The following is a 27,488-nucleotide window of genomic DNA, read 5'->3' on the forward strand; positions in this document are numbered from 1 at the left end:
AGAGAGAGTATAGTAATATATATATAAAAATAAAAAAGCTTTAGACGATAACTATATTACATTAGCAGCCTGTAAATTTCACACTGCTGGGCTAAAGGCCTCTTCTCCTCTTTGAGGAGATGGTTTGGAGCATATTCCACGCTGCTCCAACGCGGGTTGGTGGAATACACATGTAGCAGAATTTCGTGAAATTAGACACATGAAGGTTTTCCTTCACCGTCGAGCACGAGATGAATTATAAACACAAATTAAGCACATGAAAATTCAGTGGTGCCTGCCTGGGTTTGAACCCGAAATCGGTTAAGATGCACGCGTTCTAACCACTGGGCCATCTCGACTATATATACGTACTTATTAATTATTTGTTCGTTCGTTTATTCATTTATTTATTTGTAATCAACAACCCTTACAATTATATGTTTACATTTATTATACCCATATCAAATATAAACACCACATCATTTTGATAAAAGAACAATGAATACAATAACACGTAGACCACTGTATGTGTGTGTGTGTATAAGAGAGTGAGTGTATTTACTTACTTACTTTTTTGATTTAATTAAAAGCTTTTAAGGGTTTAAGGTTATTTAAAAAAAATAAAGTCAGATTAGGACAGAGTTTGTTATAAGCTCGTGGCAAGCGTTGAATTTTCAGAATACTGAGCGTGATGTGCTACTCGTTCACAAAGATTGAGTACTAATTGAGGCTGACAATTAGCTAGGCTAATCTATTTTGTTAATACAGTAGAAATAAATGGTTTATTTTTAGATTGGGTTTTAGTTCATAAATGTTTTAAAATAAAATGTTAGTAAATTTATAGTAATTTATCATCCATATGGTAAAGTCTGAACCGTCTTTTAAATAGATTTTATTTTATATTAATAAAATAGAAAATATATTTTATATACCAAATTTATTTAGTAGATAATTTCATCTGTCTGTCATTTGCTAAAATCTGTTATGGCGTAAGTCTTGGGGATGAATTAAAAACATAACTGATTACAATACATTAAGCAACATATGTTATTTATACTTGGCAATCAGTTTAATGCTATCAAAATACATCCAATGATTTTAAGATAAGAACTTATTTTAGATGAGTCGATACGTCAGTGTATAAAGTACGTAAGTAGATCGTAACCGTCGTGGGTCGCGGTTGTATTTCTTGAAAATATCGTGAAGAAATATGCATGTCTCAGATGAAATTCTAACACATTTGTATTCATTAACATGCAATTTCGTAATAAGAAATAAACTCAAAATTTCTCCATAAGAGACGATAACAAATTTGCCCAGCTGTAGAATTTATTTATTAATTTTTGAATCTACTAAACTCCATTTTATTCATTTTTTAATATAAATTTATCGAAAGCAGAACTTAACAAAGAACAACATATAAATCGGATTATCATTGAAATAACAGATCACCTCGATAAAACTTAATATAAACATCTCAAACAACGGTTTCCGAGAAATATTATCAAAGTTTTACCGTTATTTTAAATCAGGGTATCAGTAAAATGAAGAAGTCATTCTGGTAAATGGAAATTAAAATAATTTAATTTTACTTGAAAAGCGTCTATTCTATGATGACGGAACGTTTAATAATAATTACCTTTACAACTCGTTTTCATTTGATTGTTGTCATTAATATCACAAAGGTTATATAATATTGTTGGTATTTTATTTCAGATTTATTTTTAACTAATTGTCGCCCGCGGCTTCGCTCGAGTTTAATCGTCGGGTGTTAGGAATAAGGAGTAGCCTTTTAAAATTTCATCAAATTTGGGTTCAATGGTTTGGTCGTGAAAAAGCAACGGACAGACAGACAGTGTTACTGTCGCATTTATAATATTAGTAGGGGCTGGTTTTTGTAATTATATTCTTATTAAATGAAAAAATTGAGTCAGCAAATAAGCAGACTGCAGATTATTTATTTTATTTCGGGCTTCCGATGAATATTATTATTTATTTATGTTAATAATTAATATTTAATTTTTGATTTCTTGGCCCAAATACAAGCAATTCAATGTTTAAAAGTTGCTGTATAAGATATTTCGACTGGTACAGCGACCACGGGAAGTAGGTATCATGCCAGTAGTAGCTTATTTGATGCCCATTGATAATCGTATTAGACTGTAAAATTAACTCGGAACTCAATATAAGACTTTTTTTAAGGGGCTTTGAGTGTGATTATTTATAATCCACCAACTTTTTTTCTGTTGATTTTTGTAATCATTGATGAAAAATATAATTCTAACTAATAATTAATAATTATTAATTACACGTTGTATTGGGTACAGAAAACGACATAGAGCATCTAACACCTCTTGGGTAAATGCAGGCGAAGCTTCGGGCTGAAACTAGTAGTATTAAGAGAATGAAATTCGAAGGAGTAAATAAGCATATGTTTTATATAATTTCGGGATTACGATGAAAATTATAATTCATTTATGTTGATGCAATGTAATTTACTCATATATGGTGTTTAATTCATGACTGTCAGATTTTTTGACTTATTTAAAACTGATGCACTGGTCGGAATTATATTGATACAATAATTAATGTATCATTTCTTAGAACATGTTTCATAGTTTGCTAGCATTTGCAATGTCGATAAATAAATCATAAGGGCAGTAGCTTAGTGTTTGTGACATAATTCTTGAAAATCCATGTTTTTCACATGGTTTTCAATTACGTAGTAGTTAGTGTAGAATTTAGTGTAGTTCGTACGTAAAGCCTTTGGTCGTAAACCAGACCTCTCCTCGGTCGTGTCGGTTTGAGAGATTGTCCACACTTGTGCACAATATCCTCTGCGATGCTGAATATTCCTTGAGGTTGGCTATCATAAATCAAATTCGGTGTAACGTTGACATCTGAAAATAAAACTATACTAAAAATATAATTTTATGTTCATTTTTTTTATCATCAGGAGCACTTGAAATCTTTTAATAATAATATTATCAATAAAATGATTAAAAGCATAAACATACTATGATATATTTCAATACAATATTGTATATAAAGATTAATTAACAAGAGAGCTAACATTTAGAAACTGTCTGCTGTCCTAAAAACAGGCATCGCATTGTTTATTTTTATGAAACAAATATATTGAATACTTTATTATCTGTACCAGAAAATGAAACAGATAAAAAATAACAAAAGAAAACTAAGCAAACAAAAGACAAGCTTATCCCTTATAGAAATTTCTTACTACTGGCTGTACTGAAAATTGTTAGATGGAAAGAGAATTATATATAAAAAAAATTGTGCGTAAACGCGTACAATAAGAAAAACAGCCTATGACCTATAACGTTAGTTATATAGTTTTATGTTAACCTAGTAAAATCTAGCAGACGTTGCCTTGTCTAATGTTCACTTTTGAAACGAGCCCCTATAATTTAATTGTTATCGACGTGCATAACTACATGACGTGAGACGACGAAGAGTAAAAAAATATAAATTAGATTATTTTAATTAAGTGTATTGTATTCAAAATTCCTATATGACACGTCTTTACCTACGTTGTGTTGTCTGTCATATAGACAAGCTCTTCTCGTCTCTTCTTCCCTAGTGCTACAGCAAGTTACAATAAATTAGGTAGTATCAAAACAACAGAGTTAGTGTAGGCTAGATACCGCACCGATACTGTTCGAAGGAGACGACGAAGGCGTCGTCTCGGCCCTCATACTGCCCCACAGACGTCCGGGACTTAAAAGATAGGACGTGACCCTGGGGTAGTAGAAGCGTGAGATTGGGGCCTCACGTTTCCTATTTCAGACGGCCTTGAGGAGGACGGCAGCCGCGATGGCCTCGTTTTGCTGTACGCACTAGCGAGGATTGTCAGGAGGCGAGATCACCGTCGACCCTGAGGAGAGCGAAGCCACGAACGGAGCACTGCACGGGAGGGGCCGCGGATGCGTTATATCGACACAATCCCGCAGCCTCTTCAATCCGGGCCGAGGACAGCCATCGCAGTGGTTTTAGTGGGTAAAAATCCCACATAACCCGGTTTAACATATGTTATGAGTTCCCTAGGTGGATCGCCCGCGAGAAGTGTCACGATAGTCCACGACACCGTAAGGTACCCTCTTATGCATCTCAACGCTATAATATAATATCTAATGATTGAAAGAACTTGCTTAACTCAGAAATAAAACAATGTGTCTTAGATTTTCTTATTCAATTTTATAATAATTATATTTGATGTTTTTCACGACGTCCAATAAAAATATATATAATATGTATATATCAAATCAATTTCCTCGCACTAACGAGTATCTGTCAATGTTGCCAGATTAAAAAGATAATATTATAATGTTTATTATACAAATACTCGTCCGAATATATAGACAATAGTAATTGAATATTTAATATTAAAGATTACATTATTAAGGAATCTTACATGAAGATCGTATGTTCAGTATATATCTAGCTTATCTAAATCTATGATCGAAACCTTTTCCATGCGGTGTCGAGTTCTATTAACTTTTAATATAAAAAATATATATCAATATCCACTTTAACTACAATAACTGATTACAACCACGTGTACCATATAACCTTCATTACAGAAAATAACGTAAATTAAGTAAATTTTGGATGAAATTGACGATTACATAAGTACATACATAGTACATAATAAAGAAATATGCACCTATTATATAACTTAAATAGTAATACCGACGGTTACATTATTACAATATTTTTGAAACAGTTTAGTTAGTAAATAACCAACACCCTGAAAATCAAATCACTCTATTCAATATAGAAACTTTACGATTGCTTATTGAGTGTCAAATTAAGTACTACCAACGGAGAAGAAAATACCCTGTCCTGAGAAGAACCGACGAATGAAACTCAGCGGGTTTTTTGATAATTTAATTCAATATCAAAAAGAAATAGCCAGGAAGCGATCGTTTGATTCCCAAGGTGTGCTATCTATCGTCAATTTACTAATTGTATAATACTTACCTTTCGTATACAAAGAGTTTTTTTTTTAAATTGGCAACCGTGGGATTTTTCACGGTTTCTGTGATCATGTTGTAAAACCACAAAAGATTTACTGACTCTATGTAGTTAAGTAACATGATCTACTGCTGAATACTCTACTAAATAATAGTGCTGAATGATATTCTGCTTGGCTAAGGCCTCTACTCGTAAGGTGATGGTTTGGTATTTATTCTACCAAGCTGGTTCTATGCGGATCGGTGGAGATTTGCCGCTGAACATAATATAGATTAAAACAATTATAAATAATTACACACATGAAAACACTCAATTGTGCAACTAAATGCATTTGTATATTCACTGGACTTTTTTTCATTTATATAAATAAATATTTAGAAATTTAACTTTAATATTTTACTAGAATATCTTCGCATGTGATAATATTAAGTCTAGTGCAAATATTTTATTACACAAATGAAGGCGTGAAGTGGATACGAAAATGTTATCATATCGCCAACTTTGCGAGTTCGAGCGCCCCAACGTTTACAACTTGTGCTCGGCTGAATGTCACTTTGACACAGTTCTATTTTCCGAGAACTGCACTATACATAACTATAGGTAGAGCCAACGTAGGAACTTTGCAAAGTAACGCTTTGCAAGTAAGTTGATGTTTTAGCTATAGACGGTACTCGTCGGGCTTTTATTTCCTTTCCCTTATAAAGTGCGGAGAATAAATAAGATTTCATACTCCTTCGCGTACATCGAAATACAACATTTTTCCTGTTTTATTTCTATCGTCAATTTTTACTACCGTATAAAATATTCATGGCGCTTAAATTTTAAAATTGTAATAACTTTTTAACATACATATTTAAGTTATTAAGAAATAAAAATCTGACAAATTTATAATACACTACCTACCCAAAATCAATATAATAATGATTATCCCTAACTGAGAAACAATTTTACTAATTTATAACGATTTCTATTCCGATCCAATTTTGGTCGAAACGCAACTGGATTGTTGTTTTAGTAGAATAGGAAAACGACTAAAAGGCAACACTTACGTTTCGATTTGATTGCAATAATGTGTCAATTTTTTAGTAGAATTGACCCTGTTTAGAAAATCTATTAACATAGCCCGGCGTCCTGAGCGCATCCAAGTGCCTAGAGAACCACACAATACTAATATAGAAAAAAAATTAACGTGTCTTATAATTACTTTTTTGTCCTATTTGCTGTCGAAACACTTGGCCCATGGAGTAGAGGTACAAAAAGCTTCATCAAAAGAATAACGCCTTATTGCCTCCACTGGTGACAGAAGGGCTAGTTCGTTTTTAGCCCAGAGGATCGGAATTGCGATTCAACGGGGAAACGCTGCAAGCATTCTTGCCACCATTCCACGCGGTCAAGTTTTATACAGTAACTATTTTTAATTCATATTTGTATATATTTAAGCACTTAATGTTATTATATTTTATGTTAATAAATTACAGCAAGCGATATATTTATGTTATCTTGCGAGTACATTTACACGTTCCGAATTTAGATAGGCTACATATAAAACTATTTTTAATGTAAATCTTGCCGGTCTGAATATCGTCTGGTATAAAAGACCTTTGAAAATAAAATAGCACAATTATTTAACTTCAAACAAAGAATATAACCCTCACAAAAGACGTTGTACAATACTTAACACAAACCATTCGATTCTTAATAAACATCGTTTCGTTTTAACTTCTGAGACGTTGTCTAGAAATAAACAATGGCTATTTATAAGCAATGTCGTTTATCACAACAACAAGTTGCACCAAAGCTAATATTAAAGCGTTATTTTCAACTACTTATCAATAAAAACTAATACGTATTTTTCGAACTTCAATGTCTTTGTTTGTTACCGGCATTTTCGTATATCGAGATAAAATTGTCAAAGTATCTTTTCTAGCAGGATTTGTGGAACGATGACATTGTTATATAAAATATATCGTTTTCTTTACTAAATTGTCATGTGATTTTATTTGTCTAGACAAATACAAAACCTGTTCTACGTGTGTCTGATATAACCATGATACTTTTAGGAAGTAAATCTGAAATATACTGCATATGGGATGGAATTCTATATTCAAAATCGAAAGTTTTGAATATCCAAAATACGATTGTCTTGAAAATCGATAGCAGATGTAAATTTAATTAATAAAATTGAATGTTTGTGTTTTATGCATTCCTAAGCCGTTCACTCAATTGTAATTATTAATTATTAGGTGAGTTAGTCTATATACGGCCGTATGTGCAAAGGTAATATAGTAATATAGCATTGTGTCTTTCTTTAGGTACTCGGATGCGGTCAGGACGCCGGGCTATGTTAATAGATTCTTTAAACAGGGTCAATTCTACTAACAAATTGTCCGATTATCGCAATCAAGTCGAAACGTAATCCAAAAAAACAAGTTTTTTATTTTTATGTTTGTCCTTATTCTAACCTTGAGTTGCTGGGATGGGTAGCTATACCTATCTCACGGGCATCTCGCGTATTTTATATTTTAATTTTTATACATAAATTCAATTCAGTTAAATGTAAGAAATTCTAGTCTAATTATAATCTCCTGACTTTTCTAAAATTTTAAGATAAATCGCAACGTTTTTATATGTAGCGTTCGAAATGAAGCGTTTCTGACCCAAAGTATCATTGCCGTCTCGGATATATGTTTTTATTCATACATCCGGAAAGCAGCCTCCAGCGAGAAACAGCAAGAAGCATAGCTGCTCTTTTAAATAACCAGATTTACAACGATTATATATGTCTACTACACAATTGTTATTTAATCAGTCCTGCGTTGGAATCCTAAACCTTAAACTTTTTGGATAAAGACGCCTAGACAAATGATATCCTAGAGCTAATATTATAAATAGTTCAGAGAGCTCTTTTCTGAAAGATAAATACAATTTAAATATTTGCAGTATCACCCCATAACTACATTATGATATAAAACTATGAAAATTACGAAAATAAACTAACCTAGCAGTACTTATATCCTATATAGACCCTGCAGGCCTAAAAATGGATGTATATACAGCTACATATATATGATACGATGTGTTTAGAAATTATTTCTATATGTATAATATATATATATATATACCTACACGGAACAGCTGGTTAATTTTTCGCCAATCGGATTTGCTATTCAACAGGGAAACGCTATTGGCATTCATGCCACCATTCCACGCAATCATGATTAGTACAGCAGTTGTTATAAGTTATTAAGTCCTTAATATTAATAATTCTGATACGTATTATTTTATTTATATATAGATCAATAAAATATAGAGGAAAATCCTTCCAAGATTTCAACCAAAACTGAAAAAACAAAAATAAAGATCGCTTAATCAAGTGTATTCGACGGAACATACTCGTACCAAACTGAACTGAAACGAGCTTGATTATGCATAAAATGTCGCAAAAGAAAAACGTACTGATGCGAAATTGACCGACAAATCCTCTACACAATCCGGATTCCCGACAAGAATACGTTTCAGGGACACGCGTATCCTTTACCCCTTCCCTTTGTTATGTAAATATCTGTGTCTGGCTAAACTTTTCCAACAAATATCCCCTTAGAGCCGATCCATTAGAAAATGAAAGAAGGTTTGCTTTAAGCAAAACAAGAGCTCACTCGCGCCTCCCACGCCCTTTGATATTTATTAGGAGCCACAAATTGTGTTTGTACAACCACTGTTAATATTAGACTAGGCCGAATGATTCATTATCCCCGTCTTGGATTACACCGACTATTTTAATTGCAACTTCATACCTCTTGCGTTACTTCCCTTTCCCTTTTTTAATACCTGTTCTGTTTCATCAATAAATACTTTACTTTTATATGATTAAATTTATAAGTTATTGTTATTATTGAAATTAAAATGATTGCATTATAAATATTTTTCGTGGAAATTGAACAAAAAAATATCGTAATGTTTAGTACAAACATTTGTCGAGTCAAAGAAATGTACATCATATGCATACATTTTTTTGACCAATGCATTAACAAACAAAAGTGAAAATCACGATGTTTAAACTGAAACAAAATAAGTCTGTGTCAAAATAAAATTTCAACTTATAATCGGAGTCAATATTTCCACATGTCATCTTCAGATACCTATTACATTTATACCTAATTTTCAAATTAACCGTGAGTAAATCATCACTGTTTTTCTACGGGTTTCGTATTCGTCAACCGTCACGTCGGGAACGGTTGCTTAATCACGTTTACGTATTCAGGAGGCTCGCTAGCCGCTAACGAGAACACGAGATAAGTTTACGAACGTCGCCTCGAATTCCCGAAGACGCAGACCCGGCTTTGATTATCTGGGATTTGAATTAACATAGAAACTAGATGACATTTGCGACTCTGTCAGGCATTTATCACAAATATATCGCTTATATTTTCTAATTAACTATTTATATATTACTATGAATTTATTGTTACATTTTCTATTGTATATTAAATATGAAATATATGTTCTACATTATGAAATAATTTTTAAATTTGTATCGTCAGTTACTGCAAGAGATGATTTTAGCATAAATACTATTCAAACAGCAGATTGAGGTCTGTCCTACTCTTACGGCCTCATAAACAATGCGAATGTTTGCTGGAAGCTCTACGTAAATACAGATACGTGGTTCGCGTTTAATTAAACGCATGTCTAAACACTATCTGCTTTTAAACTGACAGTAACAATTGATATTAACTCTTGATGCTTTAACCAACATATAATTAATTTCAGATCAAACATTATATCCGTTTATCCGTGGCTTCCGATTACAGCTGTTTTTCATAACGTTATTATAGTAGATAGTAATTTCATACAAAAGTAGAACAGCTAAATTTCTTAGCATCTGATACCAACATATATTAAGTGAGGATACTAATGTCTTGGGCATAATTTACTCATCAGTAAAAGTCTAACAAAAAAAAACTAGAATCTCTGGACACATATTTATAATTAAGTTCTGTCAAGATAATTCGAATCATTCATACAGTCAAATGTGCAAAAATAATATTAAGTTATTTGTATCATATCGAAAATACGTGAAACAAACGCCTAATGGACATTTCATATAAGCTGCCACATAAAAAATATACATTTTAACTAACATAAAAAATTTAAAAAAATCTAAAGAATGATATACTTTTACAACTGAGTGATTGAGTAACAATGAAATTGTATATAAAAAATGAATTGATAAAGTTATGACATTGATACGTTCTCATAGTTTTTGGATATGTCAATGTTGGCAAGTAACAGCTTTTATGAGACGTCCACAAATTGAGATGAAGAGCAGAACTTTGAGAAGCGTATCATTGGCATCCCGAAGCGCGGTAAACGAGGCCGAAAATTGCTTGCAATTTATTTTGTTCAAGGGGTGACCCGGATTGAAAGGGAAGCGTTTGTCACTCACTATATTATTTGTCGCGGACATTGAGCTTATTGTGTCTCCGAAACTGATGCAGGGGATTTTATTGACAGGTATAAATATCTACAGTATTTAAGTTTATATTAATTTATACATTTCAAAATTTCGTTATGCTATTCTTGTCTATTTTCTAGATGAATACAAATAATACAGTGATAAAGTGAGACTATCTTAATATTCCGCTGCAGGACATACCTCTTAGGGAGAAGGTACTGCGCCTCCTTAATGTGTGTTGGTATATATAGCAGAATCATCCGGCACAAGATGAATTATAAACGAAAGTACACGTAAACTCAGAGTTTAGTGAACATTGAAAGTAACATAGCATTTTACAATATTTTTTAGAAGGTTCAGTTAAAAAAAGAATTAAATGTGTAACCGAATTGGAACGTATGTACCGTAAAGAACCGGCAATAATCCTAATTGCTACCCGGATTTGAACTAGTGACCGCTTAAGATACACGAGTTCTAACCATGACTATCTTGGCCATTATATAGCTTGTAAGTAACTAATTTTATGTAACTGTGATATTATGAGGTGAGCAGAGAAGAGGTTATAAGTGGAGTGAAGGGGAGTGTTGTGAGGTGAGGCGAGGAAAGGAGAGGAGAGGAGGGCGCATTTGACGGTTACTCACAATATATTTGTATTGTGATCTTGTTAGCGGAGGTGACAGTTCCTTTAGAAAAAAAAATGAGAGAAATAAAATAATTACTAATTCAATTAGTATTGCATTATTATGACTAAAGTTTTAGTAATTTACATATTATTAAATTCCGTTATTAATGAATTAATAAATAATTATATAATAAAACAAAATAATAGAATCTTCCAGCTTCGTACAGACTTGAGAAAGTTTTGTTTTCTGTCTAAGAGCACGTATTATTTGCTATAACGTGCTCAGTGAAATAAAACCAGTAAACGGTGTATACGATAAATATTAATCATCTGTGTGACATCTATTAAATTTAAACAAATATGACGTTGTAAACTTTTCTTTAGATATTTTAGAAATCTTTAGTACGACTTACATAGAAAGTTTTATTATATTTTATACAGTTTGCCGTGTTTATATGCTAATATCTCAAAAAATTATATATAAACACTGCAAACAACACATAAATATCGGCCAAACTTAAACGTTAGTTTAAATTCAATCATAATTTCATAAACTTGTATGCCGTGATGGTTAATGATATGCCGCTCCCTCCTGTATGGTATCATGCCTTCTCTCCGTCACAGCACTCTACTCCCTCGGATCTGTTTGGCGCCTATTCTTTATTAATTGCTTAAAAAATATGCCCCTTAACATAAAACCTTTAAAACTAAATACTCTTATAAAATTTAAGTAAAATGTTCACAACATTTTTCTTATAAGAAATGTTCATGCCCCAAGAGACCCATAAAATGTAAAAAGTCTATTATTCTTCAGAGCTGGTTTCATTTAGTAATTAAGCGTGTATTTAAAAGAGCATTAATGTTTGCATAAAGACTGCTTTAATACATGTTTTAATAATGTGAGTAATGCATTTCATTGTTATACTTGTTTTAAAATATCATTTAATTTGTTTAAAGGTTTTGTAGTTTAATTTAGAATACAAAACAAATGACAGATGACATAAAATACACATTCAAGGTTTTTTTATTATTTATCATAATTGTCATACACGAATATGAAATAAACGATTGTCACGTCAATTTTCTAAATTTGAAAGCGAGTGACTACGAATCACATCTACTTGTACATGTAATAATATATAAAACCTTTTCCGAAGCGCACCGAATCCTTTGGTATAAGTTTTATGTTTATAAAATAGGAAGTTTTTTTCAATTAGGACTGAGGAGACTGACTTATGATGAGGCCCATTTCTAATTATTATTAATATTAACTGGTACCCTGACGAAATATTCTTGGCAAAGCCGAAGATAGATTAGTAAGAATTATCAAGAGTTTATCAGCAGGCTCACAGAATCATCTCTAGCTATGTTTTCGGCTACCTTTCTGTAGTTGCCCATTTCAGGTATCTTGTTGACAGATAAGAGCAAGCCAAAGAGGATATCACAGCGTAATTCAACGGCTTTGCGCAGTGCGTGCCTACAGTCGGGGCCTGATAAACCTTTGTTGTTTTCTTATCTTGTGTCGCCACTGGGTCTTGACTGTAGCACCGAAATTAAAAAACACTTCTTTTGTAATTTGAGATATGTCTCCGTTACATTTGTTGTCTTCAACCGTGTCAGGTCAAGATAAAATTACAAAAAAAAAGAAAGCTACCTCTTACAACATAAATATTTTTTTAAGTTGTACAGTGTTGCTATTGTTAAAACAATAAAAATGAAGACATCGGTTAAATATATTAAATCTTATTAATATATATATACTCGTATATATTGCTTTCTAAATTTACTCATCTACATAAAGAATTACACGACGATTATTAATTTAAAACGAACTTTCGCCCGCGGCATCCCCCACGTGTAAGGGAAGGGGGTGTGTGTCTTATGTCGTAATTTGTACCCCTGGCAATATATACGCAATATAACCAAATCACGGGTGGAGTAGTTATGGCGTGAAAAGGTAACAAACAAATTCACTTTCGTATTTTTAATATTAGTTAAGATCAATACAATTATCTCCTGCTTGATAGAAATAAAAAGTTGAAGATCGTTTTTCTGAAAATGTTACTAAGTTTTATAACTTAACACCAGAAGCATTTTCTTATTTAAACAAAATATTTTCTTCCATATATTCAAGATATTTTTTTCTACTAATTCTTAATTAAAATGTATGTATGACTAATTCGTTTTAATTAACAAGCAAGATTACTTAAATAGATTAAATATCTTTATTTGCTACATATTATTTCATAAATTTAAATAAATAAATATTGGACAACATCACATACATTACTCTGATCCCAATGTAAGTAACTACAGCACTTGTGTTATTAAACTAATGAACTTTTTCTACATCAACTCGGCCGGGAATCGAACCCGAGACCTCGGAGTGGCGTACCCATGAAAACCGGTGTACACACTACTTGACCACGGAGGTCATTATATCAATGATTTTCTGTGTAAATTATTTTAAGGGAATTTAAATAATATTTTTGTAAAACTCATGCGACGTACATATTTACAATCAATATAAACAAAGAAACTAATTAATTTATTTAAATTATTTGAGATCATTTAAATAAATTAGACTAGTCTTAACGCTTCGAGTGACTTCTCGCAGATATTCTTTACGTAACTTGTTAGTTACGTAAAAATGATCAGTTAATAAAGATAAACAGATCTTAATTATCTAAAATCCAATATATAAATACAAAAAAAAATCACTTATATATACAATATAAAAGACACACGAGTAACTTGGGATGGTGTTTTTGCTATCCTCCAAGGACTTTGAATATAAGAAAATATTTCCAATCGAGATTATTGACCTATGAATGATTTTATATGGATATAATATAAGTAATATTTAATAATTTGATTAAAGTGAGTTCATAGTTATAATTGGTATCTAATAGTATTTATAGTATAGTACATCTAAAAACTATTCTTCGTATAATTAGATTCTACCAAGACAAACCATAACTATAACGAAGACTGAAATTTTTCGTAACTTAGCCAGGTGTTTAGGTACTAAATTTGGAATTCAAGATGGCGTCGCAGATTATTGAAACTGATTGAAAAAAATATCAGATTGTGGAATAATTAAATAAAACCGGTCCTTCTCGAATTCGATATTAGCTCGACATCGATATTATAGATAAATAGAAAGGGCATCTTAAACATTGAACAGATGGCATAAATATATAAAGTAATAGATAATGAAATACCAAAGACGCGGATGTAGCTCGGATATTCCATGTTATTAATAAATAAAAAAATTGACACAATTGGAAACACAACAAACGCGACCTTTGGTCCGCAGAAACAAGTTTGTCGAGGCCGAAACAGGAATTAAAATTAGACAGACGCATCATAATCTTCAAACGACTCGTATTGCGTGTGTCAGAGATGAAACATCTAGTTATCCTTGCTACACTATGCTTAATATTTATAAATATCGCTAACAGTTTTGAATTCAAAGAAGACGAAAATTACGATTACGATGAAGACGAGGAGACGTCGTTGGATGAGAAAGGGCCGATTTACGAATTCAAAGATGCCCCGATGTTGTTCGAAAAATTTATGAAAGATTATAACAAAGAATACAAAGATAAGAAGGAACGCGATAAGCATTACCAAAACTTTCTTTCCAACTTGAAATATATAAATGAAGTTAATTCTGAAAGTGGATCTTTTACGTCTGATATAAACATGTTTTCGGATTTGGCTGATGACGAACTGGGCGCCTTAGGATAGATGCTCTGTGTATAAATCAGGTAAGACAAATATGAAATTATTATTTTTAAATGAACCATTACCTTTTGTCATTGGTCCGTTCGTCACAATTACTTTAATCACTTAATTACTTCGTGGCGTTATACAATTCCAATTTCAAAATTATGGTTTTAATCTAAATAAAAATTTATATCATTATTCAGTTATTTATTTAGTGATTTTCCTTATATCAAAATACGATAAAAAATAATTCAGTGTACGAAATGGCAATAACATGTGATTGTTGAAAGAAAATGTTAAAAGATAAATAATAAAACCATTTATAAGTTATCTTACAAAATAAGGTCATATAAGTCAAAACAATAAAATGCTAATTTAAATTAAAAATCCTATTTAAAAGAATATCTTAATTTTTGAGACAAGGAAAAATAATCTTGTTCCTTCGCTGTTCTATTTGGTGAGACAAGAAGCTGACCTGACTCAAAAAATATTTCCTGGTATATACTTTCAATCCTTATGATATATAGGTATTTAAGTATAATTAACGCATCACTAAACGTTTGCATACTTTATGTGCAGAGTTAATAGGATGCGTCACTTATAATCAAAATATAATCATTTCATAACTAGGGGGAATTTTATTTTCAAGTAAGTTTGAATATAACAACAGATTTTTGTTAATATATGTACATCTCTACAGAGTATAAAACAGTCACCGTCTGTGCGTTTAGATCTTTTAAACTACGCAACGCATTAATGCGGTTTTCATCAATAAACAGAGGTAATCAAGAGGAAGGTTCACATGTATAATATAATATAAAAAAAGAAGGAAGAAGGTCGATAATTTCAACTTCTCTATTCGGAATTTTTTTTTTTTTGTTTGATGTTAGTTCTTTAATTTAAAAGCAGTATCGTACCTATTATAAATACCCTTAGTATAACCATGCGAAGCCGGGACGGGTTACTAGTAAAATTATTGTTAACAAAATTCAAGTGTTTGTTCTAGTCTCTCTGAAGGCGTCATCGCGTTATATTGAATATAATATTTTACGTATGTATTTGACATTCAATCTCTACAATATTTCAAGGACGAAACAACACTACGTAGGATAAATTATCCACTTATCACTAATGACTATGATCAGGTGCAGACGATGACAACAATAATGACCGAAGCTTAATATGCTCATCAATTTGAGAGCATTGAATATATTCTGCTAATCATTTGTGTGTTTGAGGCGTTTGATAAAGAATTGCCGATTGTTACAGCTATAGAATATTTACTAAAAGAAAAAAAAACGACTCCTTTTTTTCTAAATGTTGGCCTCGGAATAATAATACTAAATACATTATTTAGTATTTAATTTATTTAATGAAATACTGATGAAAATGAGATAGAACCATGTTTGATCTATATTGAACCCAGTGCAAGAAAAACACCACAATCAATTCATAAAAAATAACTTCATACCCAAGAACGGAGATCTGAGAACTTTTTTTTATTCTGGGTATTTCCAAAAATCATTTAAATTTTATACAACATACATAGCCATTGAATACAATGGTTTTTCGTGTATATTTTTAAAATTAAATAGCAATATAAGTATATATAAAGAAAACGTAATATTATAAATGATGTATTCGAACATTAGGTAATCACTTTCCATCTGACGATGATATACTATTCTATAAAAAAAAACGGTACGCAATACAACCATGATTGTCTAATTCAATCAAAAGTTCGTTCACCTTCATAAATCCACCTGCCTTTAATATAATTATTAAATGGTATTTTTTATTTCATTATTTAAAAATGTAAGGGATCTTTAAACGATCAGTACAAGTTATGCAAATATAAATATCAAAAAGGCACGGAAGGTAAGGTCTTTTAAGTATTAAATTAATAAATGTAAAAAAGCCTTCTTGTTGATATCAAAGATTGATTTATAAAAATGTTCTTCATAACGATCTTAGTAGACACATAGTATAAAACGCTTCCCGCCATCTTTACATTTAGATCCTTTAAACTACACGCGGATTTTAATGCGGTTCATTAATAAACAGAATAATTTATGAGGAAGGTTTGTATGTATGCTACAATCATATAGTAGAGAAGAAAAGACGAAAATTTCAAATTTCCTAACAGGAAATTAAAAGACTCTTTTATGTTTGCTCTTCCAGTAATAGTTCTATATAGATCCTTGTTGTACCCGTGTAAAGGTAAAACAGGTGCGTAGTTCATTATAAAATATATTTCCAATGGGTCCATCATCGATTTTTTATTAAAAACAAAAGACTACCGCATGATTGTGTTAGTTCTACTTCAAGCGTTATACGACTACGTACACTTTTCTTAATATATTCATACTATGAGCAGTAGGAATATGAATATTATTATTATTACTGTATACGATTCATGTGTTTATTATATTCATAACTATAATAAAGTTTTAGCATAATAGGTTTTTAGAGGATACATTAGTATTCAATTATTAACAAGGGAAGGTTGTTTATAAAGTACCTACAGCATAAAGAAAAATAAACTTCACTTATCGTATATCTTTATACAGCCAATATTCAGGATATTCAAGGGCCTTGGCGTTAAGCCTTAAGAAAGTAGATCTTGACATAATAATGGAAAAGCTTTTTACCCGTCCGTTAGTATGCATAAACATCAATAACCTTCTATAAATGGACCAGTTCAGAAGGCCCTCCACTTCAGTTATGGCTCACTCCATTTACATTTTGGGTGTTTCGCTTATAATATATTCGGTATATTAAAAAAATCTTAGGTGCTTTGGATAATTTATCGTTAAAGTCATATTACAATCAAATCAAAATAAAACGTTACGGGGAAATACAATACATACATTGTCGCTATGAAAATAATCAATATGTTTGGTTTTCAAGTGTTTCAATCTAGAATATTATATATTATATGGTTTTGTAATAAAATCTGTACGCGTAAATTAATGAAAAACAAAATAAGACCATCAATTGGGTATGTTTGCATAGTACAGATACAAAAGCTAGACTGTTGATGTTGAATTTTACTCGAATAATTTACATATTCCGTGTTTCTTTATGTCCTACAAAAATATGAATAAGAACGTCATAAATTATTTTACTTAAATATAATAATAGCGATATCTAATAGAGATAAGATATTATAATATTAATAAATTAAAAATAATCAACGAACTCGTTCTAATATTATAAACACAAAAAATATCGAGTCGTTTCTACTTAACGAAGTTATTATTGCTAACTCTCGACTTCATTTTATTATTCAACGTTGAATTCTTTGAGCTATGGTTATTCATATTCTTTGATTTCCTTTGACAATAAGCTATAGGAAACAGTAAAAATCCTTTCATTTCTTAACTTATTTTACCCGAATAAGAAATAATACATCAAGAAATAAGAATAAATAATACATTGGATTTTATGGTTTCTTTCCGAATTAAACAAAGTCAGCCGATGGTTTCTATCGCATTAAATGTATAATAAATTACAATTTTTACTGAAAATACTTATAACATTACTATCCTTTAATTTAACATGATGGAAGTTAAATTTTAAGTAGGTTTTACCCTTCGTTAGCATTTCATGGGTTGGTCGTCTGGTGTTAAGCATAAAGAAGTAGACTTTATCTTTCCTCGGAGTTCAAGCTTGATACCAAATTTTATCAAAATTCATCCAGTGGTTTGACCGTGAAAGAGCAACAGACAGACAGACAGAGTTACTTTCGCATTTATAATATTATTTATAGATGAACAAGTTTGAAATATCTTTCCTTTTAATATTTTATATAATAGAATAACAGAAAGTATTGTTTTATTTACAAACTATTATTTAAGATAAAAATAAAAAAAATAAATTAAGCTCGTGTATTCAATGAATAAAAAAAATTCTAACCTTGTTCTTTCATCTTACAAGTCCGATGAGAACAAAAGGTTTAGAAGCAACATTCTCATTACTCTTTTATTCTGCTTATATAATAGGCCAGCGTAAAGAATAATGAACTTGTTATATGTAAATGAAAAACCTAATAAGCGAAAAACATAAGAAAATTAACAGCTTTTCAGCGGATCCCATTAATATGCGCAGTTAAAGATTTTTGCATAGGGTCGTTTACGCTTTGTCGGTAAGGGTCGACAAGGCGGGGACAATGAATTAAATTAGGTCCCTCTGATAACCTCTTACAATCTCGGACTTGGGTTCGAAACTCCCAAAGGCTTAGTATTAACTGAAAATGATAACGCATGCGGTTCGTTGTCTATTTTAATTAAGCTTACATAAAAACATACTCGATATGACCTATAAATACTGGTAATATACTATTTTAAACATATCACATCACATCACATCATCAGCCCATATTCGTCCACTGCTGGACATAGCCCTCTCCAAATGCACGCCACTGTGGTCTTTCTTCGGCAACTGGCATCCAGCTCCTGCCAGCCGTCTTGCGCAAATCGTCACTCCACCGTGCCTGAGGACGTCCTACATTCCGTTTGCCGAGACGCGGTCTCCACTCTAGAACACGTTTTCCCCAACGGTTATCGGTTCTACGACAAATATGGCCAGGCCACTGCCACTTCAGCTTACTAATCCGGTGGGCTATGTCGATAATTTTTTAACCATATAAACATGCTTAATTACATATTATAATATTTATGTCATAATTTTGTTTAACTTTACGCACGCTTTATTTACACAGTAATATATAACTTAGAACATACCATAAATAAATATGGTACCATCAACTTATTTATACGACTTAGTGGTACGACGTGGTACATCTAACATTGCATTTAGCTATTTTTATGGTTATGATGCACATTTATAAAAACTTCTTATATTAAGGTGATAATTGAATATAGAAAAAGATATCCTAAAACTAAATAATTCCGATGTTTAATTATTAATTTTTAAAAACCACACATATTATTAATTTAAATATTCGACTAATGTAAATATTACGTAATTTAAAACTATTATTCAATATTTTTATACATTAATACGTGTAAAGAAAAGAACAGGGCGGCATTTTTTTTTAACATTTCCCTTAAGAGAGGAAATAAGCATTTTAGTAAAAATACGACGTGTAAAAGACAATTTTATCCGCTAACCTGAGTTACCGTCAACTTTCTTTTATGTTTCATCACGTACAGCATGTTGTAGTCTGAACAAGTATACACACATTACATCGAATTTATTTATACAACTCACCATATTCCTGAATACTCTCGGTGATTGTACAAATCATGAATGAAACATAACGTACAAAGATTGTAATCTTTTGTCTCTATTTCTGTTCGTATTTCGAAATTTTGCAATTTGTTTTACCAAGAGAAGAAAACAATGAAAGATAATAATCGGTCAATGTCAGATTTTTTTTATTGATCGTCTGAGTTAAAAATAAAACTATAATTATTTTTAATATAATTGATAGTTCAGAGAAACTAATTGATAATAATTGATTTTAGTAATAACATCGTTCGTGTAACAAATGGATGAAAACTTCATTTTTATTTAAATCACAATATTCGTTTGCTAATTCATAAAGAACTATATTAAACTTTTATATAAAAGTAAGTTCAGAATAACTAATTTATAATTCATTTTCCATAAACATTGTTCGTGTAATTGAATGAGAACTATTGTTTTAATGCACAAAACATTAATCTTTTATGCACGGCATAAAATACTGATAAAACTACTATAATCGTATTTATTATGGTATGAAGTTGTGTACTTAATAAAATGTTTAAATGACTGACTGACATACAATGCACAGCCTAAACCGATAAGTCTAACAGGATGTAATTTTGCACAGGAATTTCTTGTGGGAGGAAGTAAACACTAAGATTTTAAGCAATAGGATTTTTTCTTCTTAAGAGGTGGGAAAAGCAAGTGTATATGTAAATTCATCATTTCTGATGTTAGAATATGGAAACAAGTATTAGGCTTATGTTAATGAGTTAAAGACAATTGTTAAAGCCTTTTTGAAAATTCATCCCATAAGAGGGTGAAATAAGATGAGAGTTTGTATGGAAGTTCGTCGTTTTTGAAAGTTAGAAATCTGTTTTTAGTCTTCTGTTTATGAGGAAAACCCGTAAAGAGTTTTTTTAAAAATTCATCACCCTAGAGGGTAAAAATCTTCTGGAAATTTGTAGGTAATTACGTCATTTTCAAAGTTACAAACGTGGAAAACGTTTTGGCTTCTGTTTATAAAAATACCAACGTAACAATGTTTTCCGATACAAAATCCCATCGGACATACGGCTAGTTTATAAATAATTACGATAAAAATCAGAACCACTTGAAATAATGGTAACAGCAACAAACTATATTGCATAGTATAGCTAGCATAGCATAGCTAGCTAAAAACTTATAAATATTATTTTTTCGGACTAGTGTTCCAATTTCTACGTTTCAATTATTATAAATTGACTTACTAAAAATAAAAACATGTATGTATTTTATCTCATATTTTGACAAATTTTTATATAAAGACTGGACAATACTCAGAATAAAGCCAATAAGTTTCCATAATGATGAATATGACTCTTCTAGTAGCTAATGGTCCGTGTTAGGGACAAGACAAGGTCTAATGTCAAGTGGTCCGAAGCCGAAGAGTTATGTGCATAAACGCCTGCTCTGTGATTTATCTCGTTCGAGATACTGACCGCATACATATGAATTGGTCACATATATTTTAACTAACGCTTTTTGGACAACGATCTACATTATTTATTTATGAAATTTGTTTAATATTTTATCTTTTGTTACAGAAATGAAGATATTTTCCTGAAAGGTTGAAAACCGTGAATCTTTATTGGAGTTACGATTCAAATATTTGCATTTTTATTTCATCTTCATTAAATATTATTTTTAATTAGCGATGATTTTTATTTATACTTCAGATGATATTATTAATAATAAAAACTTACAGCAAGCATATTTAATATAATTTTGGCACTCCGATCTAAAAAGACCCAAATCTTATACATATTATAGAAAATATTTGTTGTACCATGTTCTCTTATTTAACTTAAATTAAGTATTATAAGCGATACATTTTACTATTAATAATTAAATTAATAATTGTACTATAGATTTTGTTACTTCGCTTTCTTCATTGATTTATTCACAATCGACAAGAAAACGAATGAATTCAAACATTTCGGAGTATTTATTACGAAATATTATTTGACAGGAGTCAAAATAGTGATTAATTAAACCAGCAGTGGGATTCTATAAGAATCCACTTCGCATCTCACTCATGAAATTTTGACATTCGCCTTATGGTGATACATATAGATTATAGGTACATAAAGGGCTTAAAGGCCGGCAACACACCTGCAAGCCCCCTGGTGTTTCAGATGTCCATGGGCGGTAGTCACTTTCCATCAGGTGAGCCTCCTGCTCGTTTGCCAGCTATAACATTAAAAAAAACATACATTGTGATACGTGTATCCTATAAACTTTACAATAATTATAGTCAATATCATTCTGACATTTCACGCTCGTGTTCTGCGGTGAGTTTTAAGTTTCTTCTCATAGAATAATTCTACTGCACTAAGATCTTGAATAGCACAGTATGTTGCAGATATATATATATAATAACAGTATGATGCACTATACAGTTTGTTGCAGATTTTATTATATATTTATTTTATTAACGAAGATCTAAGTTGCTTTTCACTTTATTGTTTATAATATATAAATCTCTCAATGATCATCAATTGTTGCCTATCTGCCGGCTACATTTTTAAATCCATAACATACAAATTAATATAAATAACTAACACACTAAATTTCTCAACGAACTCAAAAAAAAAATTCTTCTATATTGAGAACCTACACAATATTTAAACTATAGAAATATACACAAAACATAGACATCTAAATTATATAGAGACAGTACGAGTAATGCATATTGTCTAGAATGTGCTTGTGAGTTAATGATTTCGTACAGAGCAATCCAGCCACGAAATATGGTAGCATCTGTCTTCACACAACAGAGAGCATTTATATTATGTACTAAACGTTACATAGTTAATTTTCACTATTCATGATGCTCCGCGTATACGTTTGTACATTCAGCAGCGAAAGCTACGTTATTATGTGAGTAATTAAATATACCTGCTTTACAATGTTTCCTATTATTATTATTTACAATTATAATGTATAGCACATTTTAAGAGGTCATGAATGTGTAACATTTGAAATATTATTTTAATAAATATTGTTAGGACAATAGCTTATTATTATTATAAAAGACACATGATATATTTAGAAAATGTTTATTGTAACCTTAGACAATATTATTTATAAACAAAGAAATGAATTACAAATAAATGCCGTACAATTATTTTTTTTTATTTTTTATTTATAATATTTATATTCTGAATGCACCTATAGTGTAATCACATTAGATGACGTTAATAAAAAATAGAAAAGGATTATAATGAGGGCCGTGTTTCCTCTAAGCTAAGCTCTATATGGAGTAGATATTATTAACATTTAATTTAATAAGTAGATATAAATAAGCAAAAAGGTAATGGTTATTATTTTAATCCGCATTTTACTTTGTTTTAGAATCTCATTAGATTTTACTAAACAAAATGGAAAAGTAATTTAAAAATAGAAACAGAAAATTGAAAAAACTTTGTAAGCTCCAATATTCATTCAGAGATGCAATCAAATATAAAAAGTTAATAATAAAATGATAAAAGTCTAAAATAACAGACAAGGAAAGCACCCAGCTTATACTGTTTGGAATTTTATGAGCTATCGCATATGAGGATAAATCACGGATGTGCGTAATATGACGAACGAACGATGTACCTACCCCAGTTTCATATTTCGCCTAACGCCAGCTCATCGGTTAAATACAAACAAAATAAAGCGTGGAGCACAATGACATGGCCAATAACGAATATTGAGCAAATAGAACCACATAAAGCAAATTTCTTCGACCGTGAATTGGTTGGAATCAATCACCCAATCCTATAGTAAGAACTATTCAAAAGATACGATCATGCGTGAATATTGACATTGCCCTTAGAAATACATTGAGGTAAATTTATACCTGAAATATGTTCCAGATTAGAACATAAGCGAGTCCGATCGCTTGATTACATGAAATATTTACATACCTCAATTTTATTTCTTATCATACGTTGAATGAGTGATTAAATATCCCTTATAAAGGAAATTACTACTTTATAAAACGAAAGGGGCTCTATATTAGCACTATGTTGGCATTGCCAAGCAAGGAAGGTGAAAAAGAATATCGCCTGTCACTTGTTGATAAAACAAAATATATCTGTGTGCATTAAATGTATTAAAGTATGAGTCAAAACAGGAACATAAAATGATATAATTTATACATGGGCGCACTAAAGCAAAATAAGCAACATTTCAAATTCGTTCTTTCAAACAAAGTTGCATCCAGTAGGTACGAAGTAGTGTCACTCGGTAATATCGTTCGCTTAAATTTTCACTGCAGTATGTAAGTACGCTGCTTTAGGTGAAAACGTGAGTGGCGTTTCAATTTTCGACTGATATCAGGTAAATACATAAGCGTTAGAAGAAAGATACGAAAACGTGAGCGTTACGTGCAAGAAATTTCGGAAATTATTAACTTATATTTTCTGAATACGGTTATTTACCATTGTATTACATCTACTTAAGCTTGTTTACAAAAATAATGTTTTTTTTTTGCGAGACTTTTTAGGGTTCCGCACCCATAGGGTAAAACAGGACCCTATTACTAAGACTCCGCTGTCCGTTCGTCTGTCTATCCATCCATCACCAGGCTTAATCTCATAAACCAATCATATAAAATGAATAAAATCAAAGTTAGACGGTTGAAATTTTCACAGATGGTGTGTTTCTATTGCCGCTATAACATCAAATAGAAAAAAACAGAATTAAATATATATTTTAAGGGGCTTCCATACAACAGACGTGACTTTTTTGTGTGCGAGTCCGATTCGCACTTGACCGTGTTTTTTTATACATCTTACATACTTTTTTCTATGATCACAATATGAATATGTTTGTCAAACAAGAAATAAACTCAAAATTTATAATATTTCATTATTAACTACATGCATTTTATTTTTAATATTATGAGTATTTCTAAACAAAGAGTAGGTAACAGTCTCACCGGTAAGCCCAAGAGGATAAATACCTTTTCTCATGCAAACATCGATTTTTAGTATTGCGCGTGTTTTGAAATCAAATAAAAGTACAACGAATAGTTCGTTGCTTATTGAAATCATTGTGTGGGTTCTCCCTTAGGTAGGTATTTTATAACTTTGTAATGTTTGTATCACAGATGTGTACATAAGGAAAAGCAATAAAAGTAGAATAAAATACGAAAAAAATGTAAATTTTTAAAAATATAGTACCTTGGCAATATTATCAACTCATTAATATTAAAATTTGTTGCAGACGCGAAATTCAGTTTAATTTCTACAATACATATAATACAATACAGGTAATTTAACTTAGCAGCAATTATTTAATTATAATGTGGTACAAGAATTTTATTAAAAAATAATATAAATTTGTTAAGTGCATGAAATTGAAAATTAACGCTACTTAGCCGTGGCGTGAAGCGTGCGTGACGAAACCAAATAATCGATTCCCGTAAATGTCAAATATTGAAAATTTTATGAGAATGAGAAGTCTGATTGTGAATAGAAAGAATTATATTTCAATTAATGATTTTTCCCCAATTGTTATTTGGCAAATCAATTTCCTCTATTTTTCGACGGGATATTTAAAGGGCAGGTGAATGAGGATTTTTAATATAAATTTTTTTTCATTGTATGCAAGACGACAACGTTAATTGGCTCATCGGTTAGCTAGTTATGACCTCCTATAAACATTAACAATTTAATAAAATTAACTATTCCTTACATTTTTAATGCATTGTCATTTATTTTGTATCAGTCTGTTCGCTCACTCACTGTCTATCATAATAACTTATATGTATAATGATCTCAATCTATAATAAATTATTATTATTAGAGAGCAAATTAATTAGTTTCTTTCCCTCTACGGCTTAATTAACTTGAAATTTAATTTGAATTTAACAAATAGTTCATATCTTATTTTATTTTTGAATTTTAAATAATTCATTTGTATTACTGGAAATGTAGCTGTATAGTGCAATACTTTTGCATTTTCTTAGAGGAGGAGGAGGATAAACTATAGAAACACTTAGATATGTCAGTGTCACATCGAATTGACACCTGACGTTACAATCTAGTTGATGTTCGATGTTGAACTTTGAGCGAAAATAAACAGCTTACATTCTAGGTTTAAAAAGCTGTAAATAACTAACATTATATTAAATTAGTTATTAGTATGACTGGTATATGTTTAAAACTATTAATTAAAATTATTGTAAAGAACGAACGATGAATTAAAACTGAACGATTATTAAAACCCGACTGCAGTGTTTTCAGTTTACGTGGATATCAAAGCTGTGATTTGGTAAGAATTCACTTAATAATATTTACTTTAGTTAACTGCTGTATGAAATATACTAATTTGGTTTAAACATAACACCCTTATAGTATAATATATCACTAATTTGTATTGTTTGTTAACGATTTACGAAGACAGCTTTTAATATAGGACTTATTTAAATTAATATTTCTTTATAATACCCGATGTTTCAATATTATTGATATAGAATATTTTTATATTACACCTTACACCTTGTGGCTTTCAATCTTTTTAAGAAATTGTTACAAAACTTAGCTATTTTAATTTATATTAACTATTTTAACTTATAAAAATATCAACTGAATTATTCTTCAAAATAACCTTGAGATTGAAGAAAAACTGATAAATTGTTTTTGTTTAATTTTTGCCACAGCTGATTAAATATTGAAAACTATCTAATGTATTGTTATGTCAATTTTACAGTACTCAAACTTATTTACATATTAACTAACACATGTAACAATTTTATTACAGACTTAATGGTACAAAATTCATATAAAACTAACTAAACTATTTGTAAATTTTTGTATCTTTATTCGCTTGATATTTATTCATGTTTTTGATTGATTTATATTTTAAAATATTAATATGCTACAAATACTTGTTCATGTATACAACACATAGTTACCCTGAGATTATTTAATTACCTCAAATCGAAGCATTGACTATCGCAATAGAATACACTTGGACTCAGACAACGACATGATATGTTTCCAAAAATATTTATTTCACAAGGCATTCAATGTGTTAACAGCTATCGAGAAATGAATTTGGTAATTGGAATTTTCCAAAATGTCCTTATTAAAAATACATAAAGGAAACTGTTAATTATTTAGAAAGGGGACAACAATAAAGCCAGTTTATATGAACAGTATTTAAATAGTCCTGCCTTATGCATAGTATGTATGTATGTATCTTTCAAAGTATAGAACAGTAATTTATCATAATAAAATAACAGAATATAAATATTATATTTTGATTATGTTCTTATTATTTAAAACAAACTTTTGTAGCTTTGTTCAATATAAACCAGTAGTTCCCAAACTTATTTTTCTCGTGGACCACCTATTGGCATGTGTCCGTAACCACAGTTTGAGAGAAACACTAAAATATGAATTAAATTTAAATTTGTTTAATATTGGTGTTTTTAATTCTATCTTAAAATCT

General features: G+C 30.5%; 1 protein-coding gene and 1 long non-coding RNA gene across 3 annotated transcripts in view; both read left to right on the forward strand.

Annotated features, from left to right (window-relative positions):
* The first annotated feature begins 14,235 nt into the window (after positions 1 to 14,235).
* LOC135193414 (uncharacterized) lies at positions 14,236 to 21,688 on the forward strand. The gene is made up of 2 exons (XR_010309223.1): positions 14,236 to 14,824; positions 21,584 to 21,688. It is a non-coding gene; the product is annotated as an uncharacterized LOC135193414 (long non-coding RNA).
* A 4,359-nt stretch (positions 21,689 to 26,047) lies between these two features.
* LOC113395007 (sodium-independent sulfate anion transporter) overlaps positions 26,048 to 27,488 on the forward strand; it is a 56,926-nt gene continuing 55,485 nt past the window's right edge. For both annotated transcript variants that reach the window (XM_064215821.1, XM_026632516.2), the window contains exon 1: positions 26,048 to 26,306. The gene's annotated coding sequence lies outside the window, so the exon portion shown is untranslated. The remainder of the gene's footprint in view (positions 26,307 to 27,488) is intronic.

Source organism: Vanessa tameamea, chromosome 9 (assembly GCF_037043105.1).
Source record: "Vanessa tameamea isolate UH-Manoa-2023 chromosome 9, ilVanTame1 primary haplotype, whole genome shotgun sequence".
Classification (NCBI taxonomy): domain Eukaryota; kingdom Metazoa; phylum Arthropoda; class Insecta; order Lepidoptera; family Nymphalidae; genus Vanessa; species Vanessa tameamea.